The sequence below is a fragment of the Aquarana catesbeiana genome, linkage group LG10, assembly GCF_042186555.1.
Source record: "Aquarana catesbeiana isolate 2022-GZ linkage group LG10, ASM4218655v1, whole genome shotgun sequence".
Classification (NCBI taxonomy): Eukaryota; Metazoa; Chordata; class Amphibia; order Anura; family Ranidae; genus Aquarana; species Aquarana catesbeiana.
In genome coordinates this window covers 145,022,973-145,048,745 of record NC_133333.1, presented here as the reverse complement: position 1 = coordinate 145,048,745, position 25,773 = coordinate 145,022,973, and positions in this window count along the sequence as shown.

Here is a 25,773-nt window from a genome sequence, read left to right as displayed (position 1 = left end):
GCTCCGGTAAGCGGCGGAGGGCACCGGATCGCGGCGGGAGGGGGGGGGCCCCTCTCCCGCCACCAATAAAAGTGATCTCACGGCGAATCCGCTGCAGGGACCACTTTTATCTGAAAGCCGGCCGCCGCACGAAAACGGGGATACCGGGGTTATGGCAGCTAGCTGCTGCCATAACAACGATATACCCTTCAAACTTAGGACGTACATCGTCGTGCGGCAGTCGGGAAGTGGTTAAAGTGGATGTAAACCTTCACATATACCCAGTGAAGTGAACAGCCTCAGATGATACACAAAGATGAAATAAATCCTAAAACATAGGTTTTACTTGTTTATCTGCAGTCCTCTCTTCCCTACACTTCTTCAAAAGGGCAGAAACATGTTAAAATCCTTCTTCATCTGTTAGTATCACAGAGGAGGGGGCAAAGAGGCTGCAGTTACTGTGTGTGAGAGCTGATTGGAGGAAAGGAACACACCCCCCTTCACACAGCAGAAGAACTGTGTTGTGAATAGACAAGCTGCGTGCTGAGCTCCTTCCCCGACACAAATTTTATCTCATGTGTCAGTAAAACTTCTCAGAAGTGACTCGTGCTAATAAGAGAGGTATAAGAGAAGCACCAGAGAGAAACAACGCTCAGGGCTTTGGAGAGAGAGAATTAAACACGACGGATATACACTATATTGTCAAATGTATTGTGATGCCTGCCTTTACACGCACATTACCTTTAGGCTGGGTTCACACTGGAACCGGTTGCGGATCGCACAGGAATGCTGTGCGTCCCCATTCTCCGATTCAGGGACGAATCAGGGACGAATCTCTGCCTGAATTCGGCCCTGAAACGGAGCCAAAGATGCACAGTGTTTCTGTGCAGTGCGCTCTGCGGCTGTCCGGAGATATGTGAACCGGCTCAATAGAGAGCTGGTCACATTCTCCTGCTATGCAAATTGGATGCGGGGAAATCCAATTCGCATAGGTGTGAATCCAGTCTAAATGGCATCCCAGTCTTAGTCCATAGGGTTCAATATTAGGTTGGCCCACTCTTTGCAGCCATAACAGCTTCAACTCTTCTGGGAAGGCTGTCCACAAGGTTTAGGAGTGTCTATGGGAAAGTTTGACCATTCTTCCAGAAGCGCATTTGTGAGGTCAGGTACTGATATGGACGAGAAGGTCTGGCTTGCAGTCTCCACTCTAATTCATCCCAAAGGTGCTCTATCGGATTGAGGTCAGAACGCAAGTTGTGCAGGTCAGTCAAGTTCCTCCACCCCAAATTCGCTCATCTCTGTCTTTATGGATAGCGATTGAAGGATTGGGAATAATTTACTTTTTAGACATACTTTAAAAAAATTTATTTTGCAAATCAAGAACAAAAATTCAAGACTAGGACAAAAATAAAAAACATTTATATTAGTGAGTGTGGTTTAAGACATACCTTAGTGACCAACCAATCAGTCCAGAGTTAAATCGAACTCAGTGAACTGGGCTGGTGAGCCAGGAAATTCCTAGGCTTGACAATAACCCCAATAAATTAACATATAAATGTTACATATATACAAATATATAAAGTGTTATATGAAAAACATGTTGCGCTGTCACGATTGGATATAAACCAAAATTGAAATAACAATCACAAATAAATATATGAGTCACCATGAGTCCATGAAGTCATAATGTGCAAAGTCCTTGAATTCAGTGCTTAGACAGATAATGCAAAAATGTCTACTTACCAGATCCAAAGACCTATCAAGGTCTATATTTGCATCTGTGAGCTTTATTACCTCTCACTTTAGGTGCAGGTCATCTTAGCTTATCTTATCCTCGTGGGGGACTGTTGGTGAAAACGAGTCATAGATAATAACCACAGGATATCCACAGAAGCCGATCCAACCATTAATCATATGAGAAAAGGAAACCTCATTGCGCAGCGTGCAGATTAGATAATTTAGGTAAAGGTAATTTATTAAAAATCTACTTACAACAAAACTGTAATCACAGGCATTTGGAAATATAACCGTCCTAACACTCTCTTGAGTAGGGATGAGCTGAACACCCCCCCCCGGTTCGGTTCGCACCAGAACCTGCAAACGGACCGAAAATTCGCACGAACGTTAGAACCCCATTGAAGTCTATGGGACTCAAACGTTCAAAATCAAAAGTGCTAATTTTAAAGGCTAATTTGCATGGTATTGTCCTAAAAAGGTTTGGGGACCCGGGTCCTGCCCCAGGGGACATGTATCAATGCATAAAAAAAGTTTAAAACTGCTTGCGGCTATAATGTAATGTCGGGTCCTGGCAATATGGATGAAAATCAGTGAGACAAACGGCATGGGTACCCCCCAGTCCATTACCAGGCCCTTTGGGTCTTGTATGGATATTAAGGGGAAGCCCGCACCCAAATTAAAAAAAGGAAAGGCGTGGGGCCACCAGGCCCTATATACTCTGAACAGCAGTATACAGGCGGTGCAAACAAGACAGGGACTGTAGGTTTGTTGTTAAGAAGAATCTGTTTGTAATTTTGAACTGGTACATTTTTAAAGTGTATCTCCAGCCAAAAAATCTATTTTAAGCTTTTTGGAAAACATAGGGAAGGGTTATCACCCCTGTAACATTTGTTTTGCTGTCTGTGTACCTCTTCAGAAGATTTTACCTCACTTTCTGTCCCAATGACAAATGTTTTTTGACAATTTGGGGTTTTTAGTGAAACAAGGATTGGTGATAAAGCATCAGTGGAAAGGAGACACATTTTTCCCATATTAACTCTTACAGGAGAGAATTTCCCTTCCTAGGGGTAGATTTCATCTCGCTTCCTGTTGTCTCCTTCCGTTTGCAAGTAGGAGTCGTTTGTAAGTTGGATGTTTGAAAGTAGGGGCCTGTCCTATATACTCTGCAGAAATTGGGGCCTTAGGTGTTGGTGTTGCCACAACACTGTAAGCCCTCACAGTTACTCTTGGTGGGCGCAGGAACGGGCTCTGCTGTGAAATATTAGATCAAGAATTGTAATTACATGCCGCTGTTGAACAGGGTAAAAAAAATTGGGCCTTTGGTGGTGGTGGTGCTGGTGCCACAACACTGTAAGTCCACACAGTTACTCTTGGTGGGCGCAGAAACGGGCCCTGCTGTGAAATATTAGATCAAGAATTGTATTTACATGCACCTGTTGAACAGGGGCAGAAAAATTGGGCCTTTGGTGGTGGTGGTGGTGGTGGTGTTGCCACAACACTGTAAGTCCTCACAGTTACTCTTGGTGGGAGCTGGAATGGGCCCTGCTGTGAAATATTAGATCAAGAATTGTAATTACATGCACCTGTTGAACAGGGGCAGAAAAATTGGGCCTTTGGTGGTGGTGGTGCTGGTGCCACAACACTGTAAGTCCTCACAGTTACTCTTGGTGGGCGCAGAAACGGGCCCTGCTGTGAAATATTAGATCAAGAATTGTAATTACATGTCCCTGTTGAACAGGGGCAGAAAAATTGGGCCTTAGGCACTGGTGCCACAACACTGCAACGCCTCACAGACACTCTAGTTGGAGCGCAGGAATGAGTCCTGCTGCAAAGTATTGCATCAAAAATTGTAATTACACGCCCCTGTTAAACAGGGGCTGAAAAATTGGGCTTTAGGCACTGGTGCTGGTGCCACAACACTGCAACCCCTCACAGATACTCTAGTTGGAGCGCAGGAACAAGCCCTGCTGCAAAGTATTGCATCAAAAGTTGTAATTACACGCCCCTGTTAAACAGGGGCTGAAAAATTGGGCCTTAGGCACTGGTGCTGGTGCCACAACACTGCAACCCCTCACAAATACTCTAGTTGAGTGCAGCAACGAACCCTCCTTGCAAAATATTGTATCAAAAATTGTAATTACACGCCCCAGGGGATGAAAAATTGGGCGGCGCCCAGAACCAAAAATATTCTTACAAGCTATCAGCATGATCATTGAGGAGGAAGAGGATAGTCACTCAGCATAACAGGATAGTCACTCAGCATCAGCATAGGCAGTCTTGAAGGGATCTGACATTTCAAAAAAAATTATTCGGTTGCATCAGCATCAGGTGCTTGGTAGCTGGTGGTGATCCAAGACTGATTCATTTTTATGAAGGTCAGTCAATCGACCGAGTCGGTGGGCAGGCGCACCCTGTGATCGGTTACAAAAGCTCCAGCAGCACTGAATGTGCGTTCCGAAAGAATGCTGGATGCAGGACAGGCCAGTAGCTCAATTGCATACTGTGCAAGCTCTGGCCAGTGATCCATCCTCAAGACCCAGTAATCCAGAGGATTTTTGGTGGGAAAGGTGTTTAGGTCAGATTTTGCCCCTAGGTATTCCTACACCATGTAAAACAGACGCTGGCGATGGTTGCTGGAACCGATGATACCTTGGGGCTGCGGACTAAAAAATTGTCTGAACGAATCGATCAGACGGCCACCTTCTCCACCGCTGCTTCTTTGACTGACCGAAGCCTCAGCAACACATGGTCCAGGAATAGGAGTTTGTAACCTCCCAATCTTTGGGAACGTGTTGCACAGACCTTTCTGCAAGGCCTCCCGAAGATGTTTCATCCTCTGCTCCCTCTGCGACGGCAAGATAAGGTCCGCAACCTTACCCTTGTAACGTGGATCAAGGAGGCTTGCCAGCCAGTATTGATCCCTCTCCCTGATACCACGACTACGAGGATCCTTCCGCAGGCTTTGCAGGATCAGGGAGGCCATGCAGTGTAGGTTTGCTGAGGCATTCGGTTCGGAGTCCTCTGTGTCGCTAAGGATGGCATGATCCGCAGCCACCTCCTCCCAGCCACGTACAAGTCCATGAGTTTCTTGGGACTGTAAATGACCCCCTAAAGACTGCTGCTGATGCTGAGTGCCAGGCTCCACCTCCATGCTGACACAATCCTCCTCTTCCTCCTCCTCCTCCTCCTCTTCCTGTGTGATCGGCGGGCACGCAGGAACACTGTCTGGCTAAAGGGAGCCTTGAGAGCTAAGGAAGTCCTCCTCTTCCTGCCTCTGTTCTGCCTCAAGTGCCCTGTCCATTATTCCACGCAGCGTGCTCCAACAGGTGGACAAGGGGGACAGTGTCACTGATGCATACACTGTCACTGCTCACCGTCCTCGTGGCCTCCTCAAATGGTGACAGGACAGTGCATGCATCCCTGATCATGGCCCACTGGCGTGGGGAAAAAAAACAAGCTCCCCTGACCCTGTCCTGGTGCCATAGTCGCACAGGTACTCATTGGTGGGGAAAAAAACCAAGCTCCCCTGACCCTGTCCTGGTGCCATAGTCGCACAGGTACTCATTGGTGGGGAAAAAAAACAAGCTCCCCTAAAACTGTCCTGGTGCCATAGTCGCACAGGTACTCATTGAAGGCCCTCTGCTGCGTGTGCAGCCGCTGCAGCATGGCCAACGTTGAGTTCCACCTGGTGGGCATGTCACAGATTAGGCGGTTCTTGGGCAGGTTAAATTCCTTTTGGAGGTCAGCCAGCCGAGCACTGGCATTATATGACCTGCGGAAATGCACACAGACTTTCCTGGCCTGCCTCAGGACATCCTGTAAGCCCGGGTACCTGCCCAAGAACCGCTGCACCACCAAGTTAAGGACGTGAGCCAAACAGGGCACATGGGTCAGCTGTCCCTGTCGGAGAGCGGAGAGGAGGTTGGTGCCATTGTCGCAAACCACCATGCCTGCCTTAAGCTGGCGTGGCATCAACCACCTCTAAACCTGCCTCTGCAGAGCTGACAGAATCTCTGCCCCAGTGTGGCTCCCGTCCCCCAAGCACACCAGCTCAAGCACCGCATGGCATCTTTTGGCCTGCGTGCTTGCGTAGCCCCTTGAACGCCTACGGAGCACCGCTGGTTCCGAAGTCAAATCAGCACAGGAAGAGGCCATGGAGGAAGAAGAAGAGGAGGGGGTGGAGAAGAGAGGTGTGGCAGAATCACCACTAGTAGTATTTTGGAGGCGTGGTGGCAGAACAACCTCCAACACTACTGCACCTTGTCCTGCATCCTTCCCAGCTGCCAGAAGAGTCACCCAGTGCGCAGTGAAAGATAGGTAACGTCCCTGTCCATTCCTGCTGAACCATGAGTCAGCGGTAATATGCACCTTACCGCTGACTGCCCTGTCCAGCTTGCCCAAGACATTGCCTTCAACATGCCGGTAGAGAATCGCCTTCTGTGAGAAAAAGTGGCGTTTGGGAACCTGCCACTGAGGAACTGCACATTCCACAAACTCACAGAAGGGGCCAGAGTCTACCAACTGAAAAGGCAGCAGTTGAAGTGCTAGCAATTTAGCCAAGCTAGCATTCAACCGCTGGGTATGTGGATGGCTGGGAGCGAACTTCTTTCGACAGTACAGCAGCTGGGGCAGGAAAATTTGCCTGGTACAATCTGATGTCGGTGTACCGATAGCAGATTACCCCCAAGTACTTGGCTGTGACACACCTAATTCTACACCTTCATTCCTCTCAGTGCAGTGCAGGTCTCAGAGAGGACTGAAGGTATAGTGGGGTTGGAGATCCCAGCTGATGAAGAGCAAGGAGAGGTCCTCTTTGTTCTTTGGTGTGGGTCTTTTAGGTACGCTTGCCAACGAACTGCATGGCAGGTCAACATATGTCTGGTCAAGCATGTGATGCCCAAGCGGGAGATGTTTTGGCCACGAGAGATACGCTTGAGACATATTTTGCAAATAGCAGCGGTGGGATCTGATGCACTCGTCTCAAAAAAGGCCCACACCAAAGAACTTTTGGAATAACACGCAGAGACAGCAGCGCCCTGCACATGGGGAGCTCTGCGGTGTGATGTAGTCGGTGTGCTGCCCTTAAGCTGGCCCCTGGAGGGCATCCTGCCTCGTTGGTGATGTGCCTCCTCCTCCTCCTCTCTCCTATCAAGTACCCACGTGGAGTCAGTGACCTCATCATCCCCTCCCTCCTCATCACTGGAGCAAAGCTGGCAGTATGCTGCAGCTGGGGGAACATGACTGCCAGATTGCTGTCCTTCTTGGGCACCCCCTCCCTCTGGGCTCACGTTACTGTCTTCCTCTAGCTGGGTACCATCATCGGAGCCTTCAAAACGCTGGGCATCCTCCTGGAGCATGTACCCAACGCTGTGGTCAAACAGTTCAGGGGACTCCTCAGGAGGACATGGTGGAGCTAGGGAAGGAGTGACTGATGCCATTGAGCCGAGGGAAGAGGCCACGTTGGCAGCTGCTTTGCCAGACAAAGTACCCTGAGCCTGGGTGAGAGAGGATGTGGAGGATGAGGACGGCTTGGTCATCCACTCTACCAAGTCTTCCGCATGTTGTGGCTCAACACGGCCAGCTGCCGAAAAAAAGGACAAGCGTGTCCCACGGCCACGTGCTGATGAGGATGCACTGTCACCACGACCAGCACTGTTGCCTCTAGACACAGAGCCTGCTTGCCCTCTTTTATTGGCTTGTGACTGTCTGCCTCTCCTTGTTTGCCTTCCAGACATACTAATGGCCTGCAGTGAGATGTAGCTGCACAAAGCTGGGATGTATATATATACTGATACTGCAGCTATCAGAATCAACTGCCTGCCTGTAGTATTATTAGTATGAGAACACCAGCAATTGTCTTCAGGTAGCTTTAGGTGCACACTGTGCAGAGGACGCAGCACACTAACTGTAAATACTGTAGCTGCCTGCCTGTGGTATTAATAGGAGCAGAACAACAGCAATTTTCTTCAGGTAGTTTTAGGTGCACACTGTGCAGAGGACACAGTACACTAACTGTAATTACTGTAGCTGCCTGCCTGTGGTATTAATAGGATCAGAAGAACATCACTAATTTTCTTCAGGTAGCTTTAGGTGCACACTGTGCAGAGGACACAGTGCACTAACTGTAAATACTGTAGCTGCCTGCCTGTGGTATTAATAGGAGCAGAACAACAGCAATTGTCTCCAGGTAGCTTTAGGTGCACACTGTGCAGAGGAGGCACTACACTAAGTGTAAATACTGTAGCTGCCTGCCTGTCTGTGGTATTAATAGGATCAGAAGAACACCACTAATTTTCTTCAGGTAGCTTTAGGTGCACACTGTGCAGAGGACACAGTACACTAACTGTAAATACTGTAGCTGCCTGCCTATGGTATTAATAGGAGCAGAACAACAGCAATTGTCTCCAGGTAGCTTTAGGTGCACACTGTGCAGAGGACGCACTACACTAACTGTAAATACTGTAGCTGCCTGCCTGTGGTATTAATAGGATCAGAAGAACACCACTAATTTTCTTCAGGTAGCTTTAGGTGCACACTGTGCAGAGGACACAGTGCACTAACTGTAAATACTGTAGCTGCCTGCCTGTGGTATTAATAGGAGCAGAACAACAGAAATTGTCTCCAGGTAGATTTAGGTGCACACTGTGCAGAGGACGCACTACACTAACTGTAAATACTGTAGCTGCCTGCCTGTGGTATTAATAGGATCAGAAGAACACCACTAATTTTCTTCAGGTAGCATTAGGTGCACACTGTGCAGGGGACGCACTACACTAAAATGTAACTACTGCAGTTGCCTGCGGTACTGTACTAATAGGATCAGAAGAACACCACTAATTTTGTTTAGGTAGCTTTAGGTGCACACTGTGCAGAGGATGCACTACACTAACTTGTAAATACTGCAGCTCCCTGCGGTACTGTACTAATAGGATCAGAAGAACACCACTAATTTTCTTCAGGTAGCTTTAGGTGCACACTGTGCAGAGGACGCACTACACTAACTTGTAAATACTACAGCTGCCTGTGGTACTGTACTAACAGGATCAGAAGAACACCCCTAATTTTCTTTAGGTAGCTTTAGGTGCACACTGTGCAGAGGATGCACTACACTAACTGTAAATACTGTAGCTAATAGGACTAATAGGATCAGAAGAACACCAGCAATTTTCTTCAGGTAGCTGTAAATACTGTAAAAACACCTGTCTGCCTGTCAGTAGTAGGAAGAGAATAACAGGTACGGATCTAGCTAAACTAAATACAGTGTATATATATATATATATATATATATATATATATATATATATATATATATATATACATATACATATACACACACACACACACAACACCTAGGATGTATATATATATATATATATATACACACAATACACTGTAAGTGCAGCTAACTGACTCGCCTGCCTACTCTATCTAACTTAAATCAAATGACACTGTCTATCTGTCTATCTATCTCTCTCTCAACGCCGGAACACACTACACAGGGGCGCCATGCAGGCGGCCTTATATAGTGTGGGGCGTGTACTAAACCCCCTGAGCCATAATTGGCCAAAGCCACCCTGGCTTTAGCCAATTACGGCTCTCTGTACAGACGGCGCTGTGATTGGCCAAGCATGCGGGTCATAGTGCATGCTTGGCCAATCATCAGCCAGCAATGCACTGCGATGCTGCAGTAAATTATGGGCCGTAACGCGCCACTCGAATTTGGCACGAACGGAATTTGGCGAACGACCGAACAGGCAATGTTCGAGTCGAACATGCGTTCGATTCAAACACAAAGCTCATCCCTACTCATGAGCATCCCGACGTCACTGCTATTTCCTGCCCTGCCTGTGGCACATTATTACTTTATGGACTTTGGTGTCTCATATATTTATTTGTGATTGTTATTTCAATTTTGATTTATATCCAATCGTGACAGCGCAACATGTTTTTTATATAATAATTTGGATGTTGTCGTGTAAAATATTGTGAGTGCCGCTGTCAATATAATAATTTTATAATTGAATTTTATTAATTTACTATATACACTAAGCACATTATTTCTCTATATCTAAATATACAAAGTGACCTAAACAGATGTCATGCTGAGATAATATATAAGGGGTTAACAAAGGACAAACAAGGACATATCAATTCTGATTATTGTTCAGGAAATATGTTCAAACATGCTTGACAAGTTTCGCGCTCTATCTTTATGAACATTGCTTTGTGCACTGGTATGCAGTCATGTTGGAACAGGAAGGGGCCATCCCCAAACTGTTCCCACAAAGTTGGGAGCATGAAATTGTTCAAAATGTCTTGGTATGCTGAGGCCTTAAGAGTTCCCTTCACTGGAACTAAAGGGCCAAACCCAACCCCTGAAAAATAACACCACACTATAATTCTCCCCTCCACCAAAATTATTTAGACCAGTGCAGAAAGCAAGGCTTTGTAGACCCAGATAATACCTTTTAAAAGTAGTTATGACTTTATCAGTGTGCTGTACATGACCTGCATAGATAGCAGAGCTTGGTGTGGGATCCAGCAAGTTCTCCTACTGCTGTAGACTGCCTGTAGAAAACTACTGGGGGTGGAGACAAGACCAGTCACCCTGCACAAGGAGAGAGACCAGCGGTGATTAGTCCATATTACAGGAAAATAAGTACAAAATGCAGTGGGGCTGGCTTTAAAGTAAACATATTGGTTTACCCTGTATGGATAAAGCACAGGTACACTTTAGGACGTATACTTCAAGGATCTCAGAAGTGGCTTTATTCAAGATGGTTTCTATAGAAGATTGCACTCCAGTTTTCTCCAAAAAATGGTAAAAACATGTGGCACCCGCCTAGGTAGGTGCTAGACTAGTTAGAATATTTTTTGACCCCCTGCTTAACAGAGGAGCGGGTTCTGCCTGCTCAGGATGCTCTGATGCTGTTCATGCTGTCTGGAGTTCCCTGTATCCAACCAACTTAGAAAAGTTTTGGATTGTACGTGGAAACCATTCAGATGAGCAGCATGAATATAGATGCAGCCCCAGACAATTGAAAGGGGAGTGCCCCTTGGCATGCTGGGTGCCTGTATTTATGTTCAGGGAGCACCTGAGCTCCTGGTCTTTTCCTGGAGAGGAGAGGTCCAGTTGGGGTAAAAAATATATATGCAATGTATCCTTAGATAGATGTGTTATAAGGGGCTCTAGTGAAGTAGTCTGACACATGTAACAATATAGAAAACAACTTTATTTCACACCAATAATCTAAGCAATACAAAACCCACTACCCAAAAATAAAATCATAATTTGCCAATTATTAAAAACACAACCATGGCAGATGCATGGAAGTTAAGTAAACATACCCCCTTCTCTCCCCAAAAAGAGGGAGAAAAAAATTTAGTATTAACACGTATTCATAAGTGTATGAGCCCCAATGGAGGGCACAGTCTACATAGACCAGATCAAAAACATAAAATGATATCCTCCCTATTGTGATGTAGCACCCTGGGATTTAGTCAAGGAGTTCCTTACCAAACTTCTTGTCGGGAGTGGCTACTGTAGTTAATTACTAGGGATCCATTGACTTCTCCCTAAGTTTGGCCTGGTTGTACTTTCCTCTTCTACCACCAGGTGGCCGGGCACTTGAAGGTATTAGATTGAGAAGGACAACTCATGGTCAGGTAATGGGTATATGGGGTATCTCAGCCAATGGGCAGTGATTTTGTTGAATCCCTTGGCCTGCTGGGAGAGCCTATATATTCAGGTGATCCAGGTTCTTGTGTGCCACCTGAGCCGCCGTCTGGGTGGACGTGTGTCATACACCCCGGTCTGCTAGTCCAGAGATTGGGCCTATCCCGGTGTCATCAGGCTGCCAGGCTGTGTGAGGACCTATCCAGAAGTAAGAGAGCAGCGCAGGGTTGGGACTGCGGCTTGCAGTACAACCAAAAGTGACGGTTCTGCCGGCCAGAGAATCTGTCAGTGGTCAGAGGTAGAAGGAAAGCTGTCGCCATGAAGGGACCAATCGCCTTTACCAGGGACAACAGTGAGTAACTGAAGCAAGTACAGGAGCAGTATTCTCACCGAATGGACACGGTGGAGAATCGGGAAACTTCAGGTGGTGATGAAGTCAGGGACCCAACCAGCGGAGGTGACCCTTACAGAGCAGCCTTGTGTTTCAAGCTAGGGACCGCGCCAGTCAGCAGGGGTGAAGCTTGAACATATCCGAAATGCCAAGCTAGGGACCCAGCAGGGACTTGCGGGTGATGCTTGAGGGAGATACCACAGCAAAAGCCTTGAGGAGTTCACGGGATTCAGAGTTAGTGAATCAGAGGGTCCAGGGAGAGACCAGGAGCTCAAGGGGCTGAAGAACTACAAGGAGAAGTTGTACTACAGCTGAGAGGACTGTTACTTTGAGTTAGGAACTGTTTAAGTACTGTTACTATAGGAGACAGCAATCCTGCACGTGCAGAAGTGGCACCTTGCTGGGGCCTTTCCCTGTACGGCTGTTCTCCTATTGAAGTCTCGGAGTCTGCCATTTTAAATTGCAACTACTTAAGGGTGTCCTGGCCCTAACCCTCTTTCCCCTACAAAATATAAAAAGGACTGTCAAAGAAATAAAACCTCTTTTTCATCCAAGAAGTGTCTGGCGCCCAGTGACTTTTAACATCTTTGCACCCACTATGCCTCACAACCTCACAAGGATGTCAGGAGCGTGGCCGGATGTGATCACGGCAGGACGTGTCTTCTGAGAGCTCCGGCATATCTCCAATATATTATCCTGTTTGCAACTGACCGACCGTCTATCACTCGCCGAAACTGTGTCTCTGACTTGGGGGAACTGACTGGGATTGCAAAGATGCCTTCCTCGGCAGCAAAGAAGCAAAGTAAGCAGACTTCACAACTCCCGTTAGGCCAGAGGCAGCTGCGCTCTCAGGACAGCATGGCGGCTAGCTCCTCCCACGCCATCTTGGTTCCCGTCTCTAACATGCAGTGCGCCAAAACACAGACAGCGAGGATGGCGCAGCAGGCGAGTACTATTCCATAGGCATCGGAGATCCCTCCAATCCTGCCACAGGTAGATACAGAAGCCATTACGGGCCCGATCCTGGAGGCTATAGCTGCCTCTAAAACTGAGCTTGTGGGTCGCATAGACTGCTTAGCGTCAGAATACAATCTTATCCGCCATGACATTGATAAGATCAGAGGCAGACTGACCACTGCGGAGGATCGAATCTCTGAGGTGGAAGATGTTTCTCACACCCAGGGCTCGCAATTAACTGAGCTGAAAGATATGGTCCGGTCTCTACAACACAGAGCAGATGACGCTGAGGACCGCCAACGAAGGAATAACGTAAGAGTGGTGGGGCTCCCTGAGGGGGTGGAGGGGTCTACCCCATCAAATTTTGCTGAGCAGTTTTTGAAATCGTTACTAGCCTTGGGTGATCTCCCCCCTACATATGTAGCTGAGAGAGCGCACAGAGTCCCCACGGGAGCTAGGCCATCAGGCGCCCCGCCACGTCTGTTTTTGGTCCGGTTCTTCAACTATAAGGACAGGGACATGTTCCTGGCTGAGGCGAGGAAGCACAAGGAACTAAAGTATGAAAACGCCCGTATTATGCTATTACCAGACTTCTCACTGGAGACACAGCGCAGGCATTGCTCCTTTATAGATGTCAAGAGAAGACTCAGAGAGAAGGAATGAAATACAGCATGTTATACCCAAGCCGTCTCCGTGTTCAATATAAAGGCTCAGTGAAATTTTTTGAAACACCACAAGATGCATGTGACTGGCTGGATCAAAACCCATAAAGGCTTACTTCTGTGAGGTATTTCCTTTTTCTTTTTCTCTCATTTTTGCTCTTTTGTTGGTTGGTGTTTTCCTATTTTTGATGCACCATGGAGTTTCTTCACGCTCCGTTTTACTGTCCCATTTGGCCCTTTACCTTGCAGCACCCCTGCAGCTTTTGCACTATAACAGTTCCCTCTTACAAATGACAATGTTTCCAAAATAGATCAACTCCATGATTACAAAGTCTGTGCTCTGTGATGTGCTCTACACGTTAAGAATTTTATCGCCACGTTCATACACCAACCAGTTTGAATGCATTCAGGTTTGTTACGAACGGTCAGCTGCAAGCTTTCCCTACATGGAAAGCCGATGGAGTCTCCCGTGAAGGTCACTGAACTATCTACATCTTCCAATGCCGAACTGTCGATTCATAAGGTTGAACTCCTTCAGGTTTGTTTGTTACAGGGATCAAGCTGCATACCGGACAATTTTTATTTTTAATTTTTTCATTTTTTTGGTTTTGCTTGCAGGTTTTTTTGACGGTTCTGTTGTTTCTGGTATGATAGCGGGGGGGGGGGTGTTTGACCACTGCCACAGGAAATATACAAACTGTGCACAAATGTCTTTCAGAATGTACATTTCCGCCTATTTCTCCTCACTCAACAGTTATCCTATGGTTATTATGCTGTATTAACTTCCATAATGGATAATAGAATCAAATTATTGTCCTGGAATGTCAGAGGCTTGAATAACAAATTCAAGAGAGCAGCGGTATTCCAATACCTCAGGCAGGTAACACCATATATCGTTCTCCTACAAGAGACTCACCTGGAGGGCTGTAAAATATTATCTCTACGCAAACACTGGATCCAGAGGACGATCCATTCTACGTATTCTACTTATGCACGAGGGGTCTCTATTTTAATAAGTAAAGCAATTGCATGTACAATCCACCAGGTGATCACAGACCTGGGGGGACGATATTTGGTGGTCTTACTGGAGATATACAAAATTAGACTCCTACTGGTTAACATATATGTACCTCCTCCTTTTCAGGTAAAATTATTATATGATTTAATGGTAACGTTGGCTCCTTTTTTTCATATCCCGATGCTTCTGATGGGAGACTATAATGCTATCTTGGACAAGGCGCTAGACTCCTCCAGTGTTGCTAGGCCAGCCTCGGTGGACCTCTGCTCCTGGGCAACTATGGCAGACATGACTGAAGTATGGAGATGGAAGCATCCAGACATCACATCATATTCTCACCTGTCTTCCACACACAAATCATTGGCCGGGATTGAATTGGCGTTTGGTAATGCTCCTCTCCTAAAACATGTATGTGAGTCGGAATACCTGCCAGGAGGAGGCTCAGATCATAACCCGCTTATGCTCGCACTTGCTTTCCCCTCAGGGGGTTGAAAAGGGGGTTAGAGGTTGTCACTGGGTTGGTTGTTGGAAGATCAGGTGACTACTCATGTTCAAAAATCCATAGACACATACTGGGTGACAAATGAAGGTTTGACCAACCCCCCCCTGGAGTGGGATGCTTTTAAGGCAGTGGTGAGGGGAGAGTGCATCTCTGCAATAAAATCAGCATAAAAAGACTAGAATCAGGAGGGTGAGCTTCTCCTGGCCAACGAACGGGAGGATGCAAAAACTCATGCAAACTCTCCTTCAGAGGCCAGTTATGTGTCCCTACTGGAAACTAGATGCTTAGTTGAATTACATTTCGCAAATCTAGCTCGCACTGAAGTCAGACAAAGGACGGAGACCGTTTTCGCTGAAGGGGATAGAAATGGTAAGCTTTTGGCCAACCTAGTTGCTGAACAGAGGATACCGGTTAGTATCCCTGTAGTAAAAGGGGAGGGTGGGACTCTAATTACTGACCCAGTGGATATCTTAGATGAATTTATACGTTTTTACACATCACTATATTCACCCATCCCTCCCTATGACCCTTTGGAATTAAATGAATTACTGCGTAACCTGTCCGTGCCAAAATTATCAGAAACAGATGCTGCATCCTTAGATGACCCTATCTCTGTACTGGAAGTAGAGGCAGCCATGCTTGCCTTCCCCCCCAGAAAGTCCAGGTCCAGACGGGTTCCCTGCGGACTTCTATAAGGCCTTTATGTCTCAGTTGGCCCCCAGATTAAACAAACTTTTCGCATACTGCTGGGAACAGGGAGCCTTACCGGCGTCAATGATGGAGGCCTACATGGTGCTCCTCCTGAAGCCGGGCAAGGACCCAAAGGAATGTTCCTCATATCGCCCTATTGCATTACTGAACATGGATCTGAAGATCCTGGCCAAGGTGCTGGCACGGAGGATGGCTAAGGTTCTTTCCACCGTGGTGGACATCAACCAGACGGGATTCATGCCTGGTATGTCAATGGACACGAACCTGAGGAGATTATTTACCCATCTCCAACTGGACGCCTCTGAGTCTCCGGCTAAAGTCATTGTCTCCATTGACATTGAGAAAGCCTTTGACTCAGTAGATTGGATCTACATGCACAAGGTTTTGGAGGTGATGGGTTTCGGTCCTGGTTTCTGTCGTTGGATCACGATGTTGTACAGTGATCCTCGGACAGCAATCCGGTTAGGCATGGCAGTCTCTGATTTTTTTACAATTGGTAGGGGTACCAGATAGGGGTGTCCACTTTCCCCCTTTATCTTTGCCCTGATGATGGAGCCTATTGCTAGGGCGCCGAGACAGTCCGGGGAGCTGGGAGGGATTCAAGTGGGGACGATTAAAGAATGTGTAGCACTTTATGCGGACGACCTGCTCTTGTTCCTCAGAGATCCGGGGCCTTCTCTCAGAGCTGCTCCTTTGATCCTGGATAAATTTGCCTCTTTTTCGGGCCTACGTGCGAGCTGGAGCAAGTCATCCATTTTACCATTGGGTCCCGAGGCACAGGCACAGAGAGATGACGCTCTACCGTTGAGATGGGTTTCCTCTATAACTTCTTTAGGTGTCAAAATAACTGCTAATATTCAGGATTATATGACACTAAACCTTCTCCCGTTGGTAACTAGATTGAAACAAAAAATTCAGGTCTGGAAGAAACTGCTGCTCTCGCTATTGGGAAGGGTTAGCTTGATCAAAATGAAATTTCTATCTGTAATATTGTACTTTTTGCGTCACTCTCCCACGTGGATCCCCAAAGCTTTCTATGACACACTCAATGGAATAATAGGATCATTTATCTGGTACCCGCAGTCACCTCGAATTAGTATAAAAATCCTCCAAGAACCGTGGGGGCAGGGGGGGTTGGCACTTCCAGACTGGCAAAAATATTATCTGGCTGGCCAGATGGTGTTTGCCAGGTGCTGGCTAATAGCGCATAGTGGAGACTCTGCCACAGTTCTGGAAGCGGCTCACATGGGGTCCTATGAGAGCCTGAGATTGGCCCTCTACAGGGGCCCAAAATCAAGCTTACCTATAACCAATTTGATGAAAGCTACCATCCGGGCCTGGGAGGTCTCTACTACCCTAGTATCACCTAGTTATTTGGGAGTCACACCTTCAGCTCCGCTGTGGTTAAACCCGAATCTGTCGCACTTCTGCTCCCTCCCGGATCCCATGATATGGGCCAGTAGGGGCGTTAAGGTAGATGTCAGGAGGGGGATATCACCAGGGAGGGGAATCTAATTACATTCGATCAACTTAAGGAAAGACACAATCTATCAAACTCCATCTTCTTTCGATATCTGCAGCTGTGTCACGCCTTTCAGACGCAGTTCAGTGACTGAAGGGTGGAATTTCTCCCCTCAACACTTGAGACCATCTTAAAGGAGGAGGATTTAGAAATACCATCATCAACAGTCTACAAATCCCTATTTAAAAGAACGCCGCAGGGGATATCTAGATGCAAGGAACGGTGGGAGAGGGAAATTACGGACATTCAGGGGGAGGATTGGGAGGATATGTGGGATCAACCATTCAAACATTTAGTCTCTGCTAGGGACCGTTTAATACAGTTCAGGTTTGAACTATGTTAGTTCTCCAATGTTTGGGCTCTGCGTGGCCAAATCAGCGACGGGTATGTTGCCCGCCTAGTGATGTGTTATGTGTTATACATAATTGTGTTTTTGTGTATGTATTGTAAGAAAACTCAATAAAAAGAATATTTAAAAAAAAAAAAGATGGATGTCAGTTATCTTTGGCCTTGAAAGGTCCCATTAGACTGGAATAGGTCAGAGATTCTGCTACAGTGATATTGTAAGGTATAGCTTATAACTTTATGTTTTTGGTGATTTCTGAAAGGGATCCTTTGGTAGAATATATTCCAGGACTGGTTTAAAGTTGAATTTTATTCCAAGTTTATTAGAAGATTTTCTCATGGGTGTACAGAAATCCAAACCACATATGAACAATATCGCCCCCCCATATGGCCAGTAGTATTATAATTCCTTTGGGCTGTAGCATAAAATCAACCCACATATAAATTATGTAATAGGCCATTACATGTGGTTAATGGTATTTAAAGTCCATGAGGGTGTCTTGTGTAAGACCAACCCCCATATAAACAGCATGGGGTTAGAGGGAATAATGGCATGTGTATCAGATGTCAGACATAATTGGAAAACTCCCAGGAAGAGGTGCCCCAAACATGGTGGATGGCTGTAGCTCAGGCTAAAAATGGCTGATGCCTTTCTTGGTCACCACTCCTTTTCATCAGAGCCTGATCCTGTCCATGTGCCCCTGACAGGGCTGTACACATTTTTAACTTGGGCTTCAAGTTTGACAGGCGGCACTACCTGTCAGATTTGGCCTTTGAGATTAATGCATTGCAACATCAATCCAAATGATTGGCTCACAGCTGTGGCGTGGTTCCACAATATAAAATTGCCATCCTGAAATTTAGGAAAAAAAAGAAACAGGCATCATGAGGCAGCAGTGGTGCTTCCTAAACGCCTGTCAGTCGCTGCTATACCACCTTCTGAAAAGTAATCAAAGATTCAGTGTTATGCATCTCTGCCTGTAGGATGGTTACACAGCTTTATGGGGTCCCCCTGGAATTTCAACTTAGCTCCCTTGTGTAAACACTCTCAACTATCCCATGCACCAGCACACACAGGCAAAACCAAAATCCTATACCCAAGCCACACCCTAACTACATACCCAAGCGAGTAATTGGACAGCAGTTGATGAGACCTGAGACACGTATGAGCTTTAGCTTAAAGGCACAAGGGATTATGGGATATGCATATAGTCAAATGATGATTGTGTGACGAGCACAATACATTATCCCTTAACAAAAAAATGGAGAAGTGACTTAAAGAGAGCTACAGAGCCTTCACAGCAAGCTGATAAAGCTGTTTCTCTCTCCTCTCTGCCTGTTAGCATTTAAATGAAGAAATACTCAAACCTAATTAAAGGTGAAGAATAGGTTTAGTGTGTTATGATAAAAATAATGCCCCCCTTTCTCCTACCTATGCTGCATACCATTTATATAAAGAGATCAGTGTGAATACCTTTACTTTGGGTGGGGCAATAGAAGCCAGTGGGAGATGTCACGGCTCAAGGAATTCAGCCCCATTGTTGAGCATTTCCAGACACAAGGAAGCTGCCGCTTCTTGATCACATGACTGCACCAAGCGGATTAAAGTTATACTAAAGGCTTATTTTTTTTTTTTTAACCACCCCCTTTCACCTCCTTCCAGTCCAGGCCAATTTTCAGCTTTCAGCACTGTCACACTTTGAGTGACAATTACTAAATCATGCAACACTGTACTCATATGAAATGTTTATCATTTTTTGAGACAGATAGAGCTTTCTTTTGTTGGTATTCAATCATCACTGGGTTTGTTTATTTTTTGATATATAAACTTAAAAAAATGAAAATTTTGGGAAAAAAAAAAAACACCTTTCTCTTAGTTTTTGTTATAAAAGTTTGCAAATAAATAATCTTTTTTCATAAATGTATTACAAAATGTATGCTGCTACTTTTTTTTTTTTTTTTTGGTAAAGTTAACCCAAAATGGTATATTTTATTTATTCTATGTGAAAGTTATAGAGTCTACAAACTATGGGATATATACTGTATTTGAAAATTAATCAGTCCTGATGTACTGACTTTGAGATTTCTTGATACGTTTCTTAAGACCCTAAAATGCCAGGACAGTACAAATACCCCCCAAATTACCCCTTTTTTAAAAAGTAGACAGTCCAAGGTATTGAGTAAGAGGCATGGTGAGTTTTTGAAGTTGTCATTTTTTTAGCATAGTTTTTTGGAAAATTAGGACATTAAAGTGGATGTAAACCCAATGTCATCCTTTCTAAACTACTGCCATAAGGGTTATCTATAAGGATATACATGCCTCCTGCATGTCTCTTTACTTGTCAAATGTCTCCCCTCTGTCTGTTATTAGACCCGAAAAACTGCAGATTCTGTGGGTGGGTCTGTTGTCTGGAGCTCGGTGGGTGGAACAGCCTATCCTTGCAGAGCTGCTGAAGAAAGGAGTGGGGTGGGAATTAAAAAACAATGCATGTCTTAGGCTAGTGCACAAGATATGTAAATCACCTGTCACTCACAGCAAGGGGGAGGATTTGACAGTTTATCTCTGTTTGTCAAGATTTATCTGACTGAACAATAAAAGAGGATTGCTCAGAGCTGGATTAACTCTGTGTGGCAAGACTGGGTTCAAATGATAGGAAATCTTATACTCTACATTATGACATAAAAAAAAAAAAAAACATTATCGGGTTTACATCCACTTTAAATAAAATGTTTTTTTTTTTTTTTTTTTTTACAAAGTTGCCATTTTAACAAATTTTTCTCACACACAGAGAAGGCATACTTGCAATTACACCCACAAAACATTCTGCTACGCCTCCTGAATATGGGGATTCCACATGTGTGAGACTTTTTTGCAGCCTAGATGCATAGAAGGGTTTGAAATCCAAGGAGCACCTTCAGTCATTTCAGGGGCATAAAGTATGCATAAATTATGCATCTAATTTCCTGACTACCTATCATATTTTAGGGAGGCCTGGAGCACCAGGACAGCGGAAACAACCACAAAAGGACCCCATTTTGGAAAGCAAACACTCCAAGGTATTTAATGAAAGGCATGAGTCTTTAGAAAATTTGAAGTGATACTGGTTTTGCACAGAGCAGCTCGGATTCTCCTCTTCTTGGATCGCTCGCCTGCACTCCTGGCTCCTCCCTCCTATTGAGTGCCCCCACAGCAAGCTGCTTGCTATGGGGGCACCTGAGCCAAGCCGCAGCTCCATGTACCCATTCAGACATGGTGTCACGGCCAGCTCCACCTCCTCTCTCTCCTTTTTGGCTCATTGACTTTGACAGCAGCTAGTGCCAATGGTGCTTCACTGCTGTCTTAGCCAATGAGGAGGGAGAGTTCAGAGAGCAGAGTCTCTTGTGCAATATCGCTGGATCAAGAGGGAGCTTAGGTAAGTATTAGGGGGCTAAGGGGGAGCTGCTGCACACGGAAGGTTTTTTATCCTAATGCATAGAATGCGTTAAGATAAAAAACCTTCTGCCTTTACAAGCACTATTTTTTTGCCACAAGTTTTTGGAAAATGTAGGAAAAAAAACTGAAAATGTGTTTTTCTTACACAAAGTTGTCAATTTAAAAGATATTTTTACCAAACAGCATGGACATATTTAGATATACACCCCAAAAGACATTCTGCTACTTATCCCGAATGTGGCGATACCACATATCACAGCCTAGACACAAAATCCAAAGAGCACCTTCAGGCTTTCTGGATGCATAAATTACGCATCTGATTTCCTGACTACCAAGTAAATACCCCAAGGTATTTTTAAGAGGCATGGGGAGTTTTTTGAAGACTTAAATTTTTGCCACACGATTTTGGAAAGAAAATTAAAATTATTTTTTTACACAAAAGTTGTCAACTTTATAAAATATTTCTCACACATATAGTATTCTATTAATACAGAAATTTGCATGCGTGAAATGTGCATTTCACATTCAAATATACTGACCCAACATCTATGTGATATTCTTGTTTGTGAATTCTGAGAAAATTGCCACAAGGTAAAATAATGCAGTTAAAAGAACATATTTTTAATGGTTTGTTCTTATTGTGTGCTATATAATTGTTTTCATAATTTTGTAATAAGTTGTAAAAATCACTTTAGCTGATACCTCTGGGCATGGGAAACTGCCCAAATTTTGCTCCCAGCATATTTTCTCCCTTTCACTATTCATGTGCATGAGGCCTTACCCACATCAGTCTACTCATATGGTCAGGGTATACACTTGATGTAGTGTTTTTTTATATATAAAAATAGTACTTAAGTAATTGGTTTCACTCACTTTCTGGAGTAGCTTTTTTATTTTCTTTTGTACAAGAAATCAGAGAGAGGAGCAAATTGAGCTTTTTTTCCATCATCAGTTATGCACAGTTGAATAGAGAAGTGAGACTGTGACAGCATTTCAGCCTTGAACTAGTAACTAAATTCCAACAGCTCTTCAGTCAGTAGACAGAGGACAGAAGGCAGCTATTCCAGCTATGAATAGGCGAGATGTAAGAAAATTCAAGACATATATTAAATGAATTGGGTGGGAAAGGATCACATATTCACAATAGCACATTCCACAAAGACAGTGTCATTTGATTCTATCCATGTTTAGTTTATGTTAAAACTAAATCTCCAGTAGAAGTCCCATAACTGCCCACGCCTGAGTCAGAACTGCGAGCTATGAATCTCAACACAAATATATCTTCAACTCTGCTAAACTGCAAACCTCATGCTTTCTTCTAGTCTCAAGTTCTATCCATTCCAGGCATACTCTGGAAATAATTTTAAGATACCCATAAGTGATATTTCAGTTTCAGGAAGATGGCTCATTGAAATTGAGTGAGTCACAGGCATCTTACAGTTTTGGAACTCCAGTGGTAAGATACCCTAGCTATCATGAAGGTTTTTTTTAAACTACTATCTGAATTTTCCATTTATTAAAAATGAAGGAAAATGGAAGATTTACAGAGATATAAATTGCTATAGTGAGTGTTACAGAGCTGTGTCAGCTCTCTTACCCCCTTGTCAGTGGCGTCACTAGGGGGTGCTGTTGAGGCTAGCGCCCCAAATCTGGGGCCCATAGCCCCGAGTCCAGGGCCGGCCCTACCGCGAGAGTGTCTCGGGCTGCCTGACACAGCGCTGTCCCGCACAACTGCGGCACTCTCACTGAGTACGTTGCACTCCGTGCTTCACTGTCAGCCAGAGAAGGGAGATCAGTGTGAGAGAGTCTCCTCCCTTGCTCCGCCCATATCATAGAGTCAGCAGGAACTTTCTCACACTATTTCCTGAGCTGGGGAGGTGGCAGGAGAGTATATACCATGGAGGAGAGGGGGGGGGGGGGAATCTGTACTACACTAGCCTGACTGTATACCCAGCCTCTCTGTATATCCAGCCTCTCTCAGCCTCTCTGTATACCCAGCCTCTCTGTATACCCAGCCTCTCTGTATACCCAGTCTCTCTGTATACCCAGCCTCTCTGTATACCCAGCCTGTCTGTATACCCAGCCTGTCTGTATACCAAGATTCTCTGTATACCCAGCCTGTCTGTATACCCAGCCTCTCAGTTTACCTAGCCTCTTCAGCCTCTCTGCATAACCAGCCTCTCTGTATACCCAGCCTGTCTGTATAACCAGCCTCTCTGTATACCCAGCCTCTCTGTATACCCAGCCTCTCGGTATACCCAGCCTTTCTGTACACCTAGCCTCTCTGTATAGCCAGCCTCCCTGTATACCCAACCTGTCTGTATACCCAACCTATCTGTATACCCAGCCTGTCTGTATACCCAGCCTCTCTGTATACCCAACCTGTCTGTATACCCAGCCTGTTTGTATACCTAGCCTCTCTGTATACCTAGCCTCTCTGTATAGCCAGCCTGTCTGTATACCCAGCCTGTCTGTATACCCAGCCTGTTTGTATACCTAGCCTCTCTGTATACCTAGCCTCTCTGTATAGCCAGCCTCTCTGTATACCCAGCCTCTCTGTATACCCAGCCTCTCTGTATACCCAGCTTATATGCATACCCAGTCTGTCTGTATACCCAGCCTGTCTGTATACCCAGACTCTCGGTATACCCAGTCTGTCTGTATACCCGGCCTCTCTGTACACCCAGCCTCTCTGTATACCTAGCCTCTCTGTATAGCCAGCCTCTCTGTATACCCAGCCTTTCTGTATACCCAGCCTTTTGTATACCTAGCCTCTCTGTATACCCAGCCTCCCTGTATACCCAACCTGTCTGTATACCCAGCCTCTCTGTATACCCAGCCTGTCTGTATACCCAGCCTGTCTGTATACCCAGCCTGTCTGTATACCCAGCCTGTTTGTATACCTAGCCTCTCTGTATACCTAGCCTCTCTGTATACCTAGCCTGTCTGTATACCCAGCCTCTCTGTATACCCAGCCTGTCTGTATACCTAGCCTCTCTGTATACCCAGCCTCTCTGTATACCCAGCCTCTCTGGTTACCCAGCCTCTCTGTATACCCAGCTTCTATGCATACCCAGTCTGTCTGTATACCCAGCCTGTCTGTATACCCAGCCTCTCAGTATACCCAGTCTGTCTGTATACCCAGCCTCTCTGTACACCCAGCCTCTCTGTATACCTAGTCTCTCTGTATACCCAGCCTCTCTGTATACCCAGCCTGTCTGTATACCCAGCCTTTTGTATACCTAGCCTCTCTGTATACCCAGCCTCCCTGTATACCCAACCTGTCTGTATACCCAGCCTCTCTGTATACCAAGTCTGTCTGTATAGCCAGCCTCTCTGTATACCCAGCCTCTCTGTATACCCAGTCTGTCTGTATAGCCAGCCTCTCTGTATACCCAGCCTCCCTGTATACCCAACCTGTCTGTATACCTAGCCTCTCTGCATACCCAACCTGTCTGTATCCCCAGCCTCTCTGCATACATAGCCTCTCTCAACCTCACTGTATTCCCAGCCTGTCTGTCAATCTAGCTTCTCTGCATACCCAACCTGTCTATATCCCAAGCCTCTCTGCATACATAGTGTCAGGCTAGAGCATATAACAGGTAACAGTTCAGGTGTTCTGATTATGCAAAGAGTTCAAAGAACAAGAGCACATACCATGAGCAGGTCTGAGCAGAACAGGTCAGCTGGGACTTGTAGTTCACCGCTGTAGATGTAGGTAGATGTTTGCTGGACCTTGTAGTTCACCGCTGCAGATGAGGATAGATGTCTGGTGCTTGTAGTTCACCGCTGCAGATGAAGGTACTAGTGGTATCAGGCAAAAACGTAGTCTAGGCAAGCTGGGTCATACACAGGAAGATCAGAGTCCAAACGGTACCGAATCAGAAGCAAGCAAACAGGGTCAAACGAGCCGGGTCATACACAAAATACACAGAGCAGATATCAACTGGATCAAACACAAGGTAAACTCTAACACGAGCAATGATTGAATGCTGATGCAAGTTATTTAAAGGTGAGCTGGCCAATCATTGTTGTTTCCCAGGTAAAGGCTGTGTCAGGTGAGTTGTGCTGGGTCCTAAAGGGATCCTAGTACTGACAGTACCCCCCCTTTCTCGAGGGCTTACTTGGATAACGAAGATGAAACTTCTTCTTAAGTCGGTCAGCATGAAGATCACAAGCTGGGACCCAAGATCAATCCTCTGGGCCGAAACCTTTCCAATGAACGAGATATTGTAAGGAATTGCGCACTCGTCTAGAATCAAGAATAAATGCCACTTCATATTCCTGACTGTCCAACACATCCACAGGTTCTGGTTCATTTACTTGGAGGCTGGAATGAACAGGTTTCAACAATGAAACATGAAAGACATTTGGAATGCGCATGGATGGGGGGAGTTTTAATCTATAGGATACAGGATTAACAATCTCCGAAATTTCATAGGGCCCGATGAATTTTGGGCCAAGTTTTTTAGATGGAACATGCAGGGACAGATTCCTGGATGATAGCCACACTTTGTCACCAACTTTATATCCTGGTGCCTTTGAGCGCCTCTTGTCCGCCATTTTCTTAAAAGCCAGCACAGAGCGAGAAATAGCATGATTAACATCGGACCAGATTTTGGAGAAATTTTCTATTGTGGTGTTGGCATCTGGCACATCAGAGGGTGGAAGATCAAAGGAGCACACACGAGGATGCAACCCGTAAACACAGAAGAAAGGAGAGGTCCCTGTAGATGTGCTGGCACAGTTATTAAAGGCAAACTCTGCCCATGGCAGGACGTTGACCCACTCCACCTCATCATTGGCCATCAGACAATGTACCATCTTCTTTAGAGTCTGA